The sequence below is a fragment of the Ammospiza nelsoni genome, chromosome 3, assembly GCF_027579445.1.
Source record: "Ammospiza nelsoni isolate bAmmNel1 chromosome 3, bAmmNel1.pri, whole genome shotgun sequence".
Lineage (NCBI taxonomy): Eukaryota > Metazoa > Chordata > Aves > Passeriformes > Passerellidae > Ammospiza > Ammospiza nelsoni.
In genome coordinates, this window is record NC_080635.1 from 44,122,282 (window position 1) to 44,131,569 (window position 9,288).

Sequence of the window (9,288 nt, forward strand, 5' to 3'; positions counted from 1 at the left end):
TATCCTTATGTTATTTCATTGTAACAGCACAGAATGGTAAACCTATCTAAGATCTCTCTAGATTTGACTGGCTCATCTGATAACAATCTGAAGTGCTAGATGCTCATTTAGACTGAATTTTAAATCCCTAAATGTTCACCTATCACCAGCTTACAGACTGCAGAGAGAAGAAGACTATTTACTTTTTATTTTGTTTTTCTTGTATTTCTTTTTTCCCCTTGAATTTTCTACTTGTGAAAGGTCCGAAGTTACTGTAACTTAGCTTAGTATTGATCATGATAACTTGAGACATCAGTGACTAGTGTTCTTAGAAAACATTTAGTATCACTGCTCACTAGGCATGATGCTTAAATGTCCTGCCATCCCTTGAGGAATTATATGCCAAACTTAAGATGTAAATTACTTTAAATAGTGATATATTCTTTGAATGCTGCTTTGATTGATACAGTTATTATAACAACTAATAGCACCTCCTGTAAAAGGTGCTGGGACCAGTTTGTGCTGACGAATGGTTAGTTGTGGGAGCCAGGATTCTCAGTTTATTCACTTTAAATAAAACTCCAGAACATTAGGATTAAAGAGCAGGAAAAGCACAGAATGATGAGCACTACCAGCAAGGAAAGAGTGTCAGAAGTATATTTAAGACTCTCCAAGCAGCATTCAGGTTTTTATAGCAGTCGTGATAATGATCTTACACTTAGGGAGAATCTTTCATCCAGAAGGATTCATTTATGGGCTTTGTGCCTACCATGGGAATAAGTGTCCTTTCTTCTGCCAACTTACACTGGGAAAAGCTGTTTACACTTCTGGAGGAAAATGTTGTGCTATGAGAATTGCTGCATCCCAAACAAAATGGATTAGGACAGGCAATGCCAAGTGCTACCACAGTTAAGTATAAAACATAGTGGGGAACTTGAAGAAACAGAACATAAATAATCAAAACCATGTTCTAGTCAGGATGCTCAGACTAACAGTATCTTCCAACATGTATCGTGGTATCAGTCATCCAATTTGTTTTTAAATCCCCATTTGAGCTTTTGGCTCTCCCTTAGTTTTTCTCAATGTATACTCATACAGGCTGCTCTCTAAAACATTAGCAACCATTAAGTTGAACTTGACAGTGGTATTTCCAGCTAAGTTACATTAAAAAGTTGGTAACTGCTAGATTTTTAATGCCACCCAATGTAAAACAAGAAGGATTTAAAATCAAATAACATGAACAAAAAGCATTTTTAGAATAACATTTGTATTTTAAATGCATTTGGATAATTCTCACTAGGTTCAGCTACCCTCTTTAATTCAGTTTGTGTCTTGTCCCATCATCTTTACTTATATAAGCTGGTTTTTCCCATAAAGGTGGAAAAGAACAGGACTGTCTATAGAGATAACAGGAGCAAAGTCAGGACTTCTACTGAGTCCTGAAAATTAGGAAGAAAAAAAGAAAGGTAATATGAAAATTATGCACCACAACACCAACCAACCAACAAAGGTGATGCCCCTCAGTTCAGGTTGGAAACTCAGGAAAAGAGCACAGAAAAAATAGTTCTTGCTATTCATTCAGCACAACACTAGTCTGATGTTTTCATTTGTTGATAAAGAGACTTATGACTGAGGGAAAAAGAGTATCTTAATGAGCCTTAACTGTTTCCCTCACTTCCACGTTTTCTTCCTCTCATGGTCTCCCTAATTAAGAAAGGTACTTTGTCACATAATCTCCCATTAACTCAAGTCAGAGCAGCCAGCTCTCCTTTCCTAAAGATTGCTGAGGCAATCTTTAGATGCTACTTTCCAAAATTTAATTTCCAACAATTAGACTTAATTCAAGGTTAACACTGATTTCCCCCACAATGGAATAGGAAAAATAATAAATGGGGAGAAGTTTCCTAGCACAAAAGTAGGTATTTTCAAATTAAATAAAAGGAAGGAGGCTTCCACCACCCCTAGGAACAAACCATGACATCACTGGTTCATGAACACGTAACACTGGCAAGGCTGAACACAAACCTAAGTGCTTGCAGGATAATGGCCAACCTCTGACACAAGGTCATGAGGCAGAGATCCACCCTTTATTACATTTTAAATGCATTGCCTTGCTAAACCTACCCACTTGGTGTTGATCCACTTGCTTCACTCATGGAAGATTTTTACTTGAAAAACACCTAAGCTACTAATGGACTCCAAATATCATGCAGGCAGACAAAGTACATATTATGAACCAGTAAATAACAAGCTTTTCTTCTGGGAAGAAAACAAATCATCAGTTCCTGGCAAGGAGGAAAATCACTGTTTCCAGCAACCAAGACTTCAGAACAACAATCTAAACTGATGAATCAGAATTTGTAATGACACAAACAGAATTATACACAGCCCTCTACAAGGGTTTATAGAAGAAATTAAACTTAACTTCATTACCAGTAACATGACAAATGCAGCTACCCTAAAAAACACATGATAAAAAAGGTAGCTAAAAAAATGCTAACCATGAAGATGGTTTTATCATTTAAAAAATGAATTTCATCCACCTGATCGCTCAAATTACATTTTTCCCAGCAATATTGAGTTGAATTGGCTATTCAGCAATGTCAATAGCATTAACTGCTCATGCTGAAATAGGGTTTTGTTTTTTACATCAAGCAATACATGACTGACTGCCATGCCAGAGATTGTATAGATTTTAGCACAGGAGAGACTGTTTGTTTACTCTCTGTGACTTTCCTCTTTGTGGCAGGGCAAAAACATAGGTGGCACTAGGAGGAATTTATTCAGCAGGCAAATTTCTTTCCCTTGTTTTTTTCTTGGTAGAAAGAGAAGAAATAGAAAAATAACTACTTGAGACCTAATTTTCTCGGGAAAATGTTATAACAAGTGCAGAGGTACAGGATGTCCCTTTAACATCACAGGTGAGGAAGAGGATGCAACAAAAGAAATGTACAAGCATATTTTTGATAGTGACACAAATGTACGTACACATAGTACCAGATTAGTAGAACAGTGTCCAGTTTCTACAACAAAGACATAACAAGATTCACTGGCTGAAATCCAAAGCTAGAAAAATCTGACAAGAAAGAGAAATGCAAATTTTAAATGAAGGTAATGAACTATTGTGCTATTTTATTGAAATGTGTTGGTAGATTCCTCAGCATCCCCCTGGATCCTGAAATGACCACAATGCCTTAGACTTCACACAGAATAAATGGGCACTATCTCCTGGCATCTGATATAACACAGATATGAGTACATATGCATAATGGTCTCTGTTGCCCCTGAATGATCAAAAGCTTTAATCCAAACTGAATATACAAAAGAACAAGAGAACTATTTATGGCAGGTTTTTTTAATGTAGCTTTCTGACAGCTTCATTTATGCTGATTAGTATTTTACTGCATAATAAAATCTAACTTGAAGCAATTTCAAGGTATCACTAGTGTGAATAAGGCTGGAAAAATTGGAACCTTCCTGTTTTAGGGAAATTAGATTTTGTAGCTATGCTGTCTCTCCATTCCCTCAGACTTAATAACTTTTGAAAGTAATAACTAATTTAAAAAACAAATGGGATACTAAGTGTCTAAGAGATTACATTCTTGAAGCTGATATAACCAGGCATATAACTTACTTTTCCTCATTGTCTGCAAGAATTAATCTATTGACATATCCATGTCTGGAGACTCACTGCAAGAATGTGGTGTCTGATCCTGGCAAGAAACCAGTCATGTTTCACAGATCTCCTAGATTTTATTAGAGCATATGGAAATAGATAATCTGAATGAAAAAGTTCATTTGGGTTTCCACCAGGCCTTTGAAAGGCCACCCACCTAAGGCCTTTGAAGAACCAGACTGCCATGGAATAATCTTACTATGGATAAATAACTACATAAAATACAAGAAAGAAAATGTAGGGGCAAATGGACATTTTTCATAATGATGAAGTTCATACCCAGATGTCCATCTGCATCCACACTAAGGGCTATTTTATTCAACTTCATCACAAATTACATAAAGAGTAGACAGCAAAGTGACAAAGATTGCAACTGCTGCTAAATTATTCAGAATAGTAGAAAAGCTGAATAGCAAATTTCAGATTCATAGAATTGTTAAGGTTGCAACAGGCCTTTAAGATCAAGCCCAATCACCAACCAAGCAATTAGAACTTTAATGTTCACCATTAAAACATGTCCTCAAATGCCATAACCACAGTTTTTGAACGTGATGACTCCACCACTTCCCTGAGTAGTCTGTTCCAATGCCTGACAACTCTTTCTGTGAAGAAATTTTTCCTAATATCCAACCTAAACTTCCCTTAGTGCAACTTGAGGCCATTTCCTCCTGTTCTATCACTTGTTACCTGGGAGAAGAGACCAACCCCTACCTGGCCATCCAGCCAGTCTTCTACCCAAAGAGCTAAGAGTACACTCAGTGGGAAGCCAGTTTCTCCATGAGAATGCTGTGGAAGACAGTATCAAAGGCTTTACTAAAGTCTAGGTGGACAACATACACAGCCTTTCCCTCATCCAATAAGTGGGTCATCTGGTCACAGGAATAGATCAGGTTGGTCAAGTAGGACCTGCCTTTCATAACCCATGCTGGCTGGGCCTGATCCTCTGGCTGTCGTGTTCATGTTGCATGAAACCAATTTAAATGAATCCATATTGCATGTATATATATGTGTATATATATATATATATATATATATATATTGCTAGGTTTGGGCAGCACATGGTTAAATTTTGCAGTAGCCAGGAGGTATGTGGCTGAGGGGGCATGGCCAGGACCCTGATGTTATTCTGTACCACCTCATCTCATTGCCAGCCACAGAAAAGGAACTCTCTTGCCCTTCTGGGGACAGGAGGATCCTTCCTGTTGAAAAAATGTGGCAGGGAAGCTCTCCCATATTGTTCATTGTCCCAGGGCCTCTGGTAAACATTCCTGAATGAGAATCATTCTCTCTTTCTGTATATTTTTGCTATTGTTGCTGTTTTCTTATCTCACTGCTGTTTCCAGTCAAGTATTCTTACCTCAAGCCATGACCTTTCTCTTTTGCGCCTCCAATTCTCACCTTCATCCTGCTGCAGCAAGAAGCTGGGGGGAACATGGGAAGTGAGAAAGACCAGCAGTGTGGTTTGGAGAGCCTCAGTGGGTGCACTGAAGTGGGGACAACCATTCCTAAGCCATGACAATACGCATACAGGTATGCACATTTTCTGTTAAAAGGCTTTCACGCTGATCAGCCAGGGAGGGAACAGGGTGAATCCATTGCTATTGTTTATGCTGTGTTTTCTGTTGCGCTGATCTGCACAGCCAATCACTCATGTATGTAACAGGTACACTGGGAACATGTGCTCAGTCTCACTACTGGCTGGACGAGGAAGCATGGAGCTAGAGCAGACTTCCCTCTCACAAGCCACCAGACTCAGCAACTACTAACAGCCTACATGATCACTCCATATCTACCCTCTTCCATGTAGGTGCTAAAGACATGAAGGCCTTCCTGAAACATCCTTACACTTGTCTGTCAATGTGCTGCATGGCTCACCACTGCATCCTTTAGTTATAAAAGCTGCTACCCAAAAAAGGAACATCTCTAAGGAGAGGAAATCTGCAAATTATATTCTTCTAAATACATTTATATCTTGTCAAACTGGCTTAGCTTTCCCTTGTATTCTCTCAGCTCCAATAGATTATTTGCTTCACTTTCTTCTGATATTTGAATTCACTTCATCCTGTGGTTTCTCTGAACTGTCTTAAAGGAACTACTGCCTAACGCACTACTTAGTAAAGCAGTTTGTACTCTGCCAACTGTCACTCAAAGTAGTATAGAAATTCACTTATGTTCCTGCCTATTTAAATCAACAACCACAAGAATGACATTTGCTTGACAAAACTGTTACACCTTAAAAAGCAGCAATGAAAAATTTAGCAATACAATTAAATTTGTTATCTTTTGCAATGTTCCTCCTCAACTACAGAGTATTCCATTGACATCTGACAAAATTCAGCTGAAATCTGAAATTTTCAGGTCACTGTCCCCATCAAAATAACAGTAAATCTGGTTTTATCATCCCATAACAAACTAAGCTGCATTTTTTTTTCCAAGTGAATGCATCTTGCTATTTCTAGTAAAACTGTAAGGGTACCATACAAAATGTCATGCAGTTTCAGGGAGACTCTTTATCTTTTTCAAGAAGAAGGAGGTGGTAGTCTAGAAGAGCAAACCAGCAAGGTATTTCATTGAGAATAGAAACAATGAAACTGGCTTCCTATGGATCTGTGCTATGGATTAAGCTCTATTGGCATTATATTGCAAAGGTTCCATATTGCTAGAGTTTTGTACCTCCTTGATGTTTCTCGTAGGCAGCTCCTCTAGGCACTGCCTCTTCCATCTTCTCACAGAAGCCAACTGACTCCAGCTCCCCTCAGCCAACCAATCCACTCTTTTATAACATTCTTCCATTTGCTACAGCTGTGGCCTGCTAAAATCAGGCCTGCTCCTAATCTTTAATAATTAACGCAGCTGCAACTCTTTAGGGGATAAGATTACTTTCTATACTGCCTTTATTTACTTATATTCTATCCCCCTACAGAGCTCTATGTGACTTCTCTCCTGCCTAATAAGGATTCTGTTTATGCTGCATAACTCATTAAAAGGGTCTTCCTCTTACATTCAGACATGTACATTTTAAAAAGTACAGCAGCTTATTGGATTTTTTTTTACTTTTTTTCCCACTGTCTGTAATTGCCCAGAAGGTTCAACATGCTGTACTGGGAGAGACAGAGGACTACATTCTTTGAATGTTGGTTGCTCTCTGTTGCTTACAATAGTAAATTCAATTTCACAAATACTCACCAACTATGATATATTTATTTATAACATTTGATATATTTATTTCTATTATTATCTCTATTTTCAGGAAATACTTTCAGGATTTTTTTCTGTTTGGAGGGACACAACCACTGATGGAACAAACATAAAGGATTTCTACTGCATGACCCACACAAAAAGCTCTATAGGTAAATCTCTGATAGAAAGAGAACCATAGTTTTCATCTAGAGGAAGCTCTGCATGTAGCTAACGGCTTATCTCTCTGGGAAGTTTAACATTAAAGATGGTCAGGCTGTAGATGCTCAATGCTTTCTTTCAGACACCTGCTGATGCCATGATTGCTCCACAGGCCAAAAGGAAGTCAACTCTGAAATACAATCACTAATATGATTAGATGGCCAGTGGTATACAGCCAGACCCGCTATCTGCGAGCAGGAGAACTCTCTGCAGGGGAGAACAAGGACAAAATATGGAACTCTCTAATACAAAGTGTTATTTTTTTTTAAAAGCATACCTCCCTATCCTGATGCAAGCAAAATGCTGTACAGACTTGAGGTACTGTGAATTAAGAAGCAAGTTCTATTGGAGACAAAGAAAAGAGTTCCAACTTGACCATTCTGTCTTCCATCGGGGGAAGAACTCCAAAACCTAACAGGATAAACCAAGGGCTGAAACTGTAACGAGGTACTGTGCCTACCTCAAGGCAGAGTGCTGAAATGTAAACTCCTGCCTACTGAGGCAGGTCAGAGATGGTAGATTACACTCTCATTCCTTCCAGCTTCTACTCTAGGGAATACCATAAATATCATAAATGGCCTCTTTTCTTAGTCACTGGTCTGGAAATTTGCAGTTAATTAATTTTACCCCATTCAACATAAAGGTCTAGGACTCTATCCAATTTTTTTTAGTCAACATCCAGCAATAAATGCAAGCTTCCCCAGGCTTAGCTAACAGTTCATAAAAATGATTGACAGCTCCTTCCAAGGTCTCCACAGATCACCCAGAATCACAGCCTGCCCCTGGAGCGGCCAAGGGGGTCTTTTTGTAAATACTTCTTTCATGGCCTTGACCAATCACACAATTCAATTCATCATGAATTGAATTTTACTCACCCTCACCTAGCAAAAAGAAAGTATACTTGGTCAGGAAAATATTCTGAACTGGAAACTTTTTAGGAATAAATTACTACTAATTAAGCTACCCATACTGGAAGAGGAAAAGCTGTGTCCTTCACTCCTCATCCTGGAAGGAATAAAACCCATTTACCTATTTTCTTTTAGAGTTATTTACACTGATAGGGTATGTGCTCTTTCTACTTATTTTAGCTAAACATCTCCATCCAAGAATGCAAATATCCCAGGATCAGGAAAGCACACAGGCTGACTCCAAACACTACTGGTTCCAGCATACAGCTACAGAGAAGACAACTTTGCCCTGCGACTCGTACTTCTTGAACAACCTGCATCTTCTATGCAGTCACTGATTATAGAATAAATATATCAAAGGGAACAAACTTAAATAGTAAATATTTGACAAAATATGCATAACTATTCCAGTTAATATAGCAAACATAAGGTCCTCTTAACATCAAAACTCCACAAAAGCACAACTAATGTAACTACTTCTTGGCTTTCATGCTTTTAAATTACTTCCAACTAGACAGAGCTGAAGTTGAGAAACAGAAAGACATTTTATAGTAGAAATTACAATGGAAACCAAATTGAAATGCTAACTAATTTAAGCCCTGGTGCTGCAACTACTTTGCTTACACATCTGTTTGCAAGAGAAAGGTCTTAACCACACAGTGAAATAACTCTGAGATTCCTGTTTTGGAAAATGGGATGAAAGAGTTCTTAGAATACCAGAAAACAAGGGGTCTGTCAAACAGTAGTGATAGCCTTAAAATTCTCCACATGCACTTCTGAAAAAGAAAGGGTTGATTTGTAAAACCTAGTAAAACTCAACATCGAACAAAACAACATTGTCTGGGTCTCTTTATGTGGCCTGCCTGGGAGAGCAGCCAACAGACTGATTTAGTTTAATATTATACAGAAAACCTACCTGTAAAATCAATCATGGTAAGCTCTGCGCAGGAAGTTCAGGGCAAGGGTGAAGTAGCCAGTTGTCAAGTGTTGTTCTTGTGTTAATAGTCCTTTCAAATATGCAGTTCTTCTCGGTAGTTCTCTCTTTAGATTGAAGATGCCTGACAAACAAGAAGCTGTAAGTTAACATCATAATTTCACTGATCCTAAAAAGCCACCAGAACAAAGCACTGGAATGTAAACTATGAAAATGCAGTTTTCATTGAAGATGACAAGGGAAGCTCTCTTTGTTACTTTTCGACCCTCCGACCTCCCAAGAGTCATGCCAGAGTTGTCACGTTTTTCTAATTAAGTATTTAAGCATGAAACATGTTCCACATGCAGTCATTCCTTCTAAGAATATGAAAGAATACAAGGAAGAGTGGCCAA

General features: G+C 38.3%; 1 long non-coding RNA gene across 1 annotated transcript in view; it reads left to right on the plus strand.

Moving 5' to 3' along the window:
• LOC132071322 (uncharacterized) overlaps nt 1-8,554 on the plus strand; it is a 29,256-nt gene extending 20,702 nt beyond the window's left edge. Inside the window, exons 2-4 of the long non-coding RNA XR_009418093.1 lie at nt 5,070-5,185; nt 6,906-7,005; nt 7,137-8,554. This is a non-coding gene — a long non-coding RNA (uncharacterized LOC132071322). The remainder of the gene's footprint in view (nt 1-5,069; nt 5,186-6,905; nt 7,006-7,136) is intronic.
• Nucleotides 8,555-9,288: the final 734 nt, after the last annotated feature.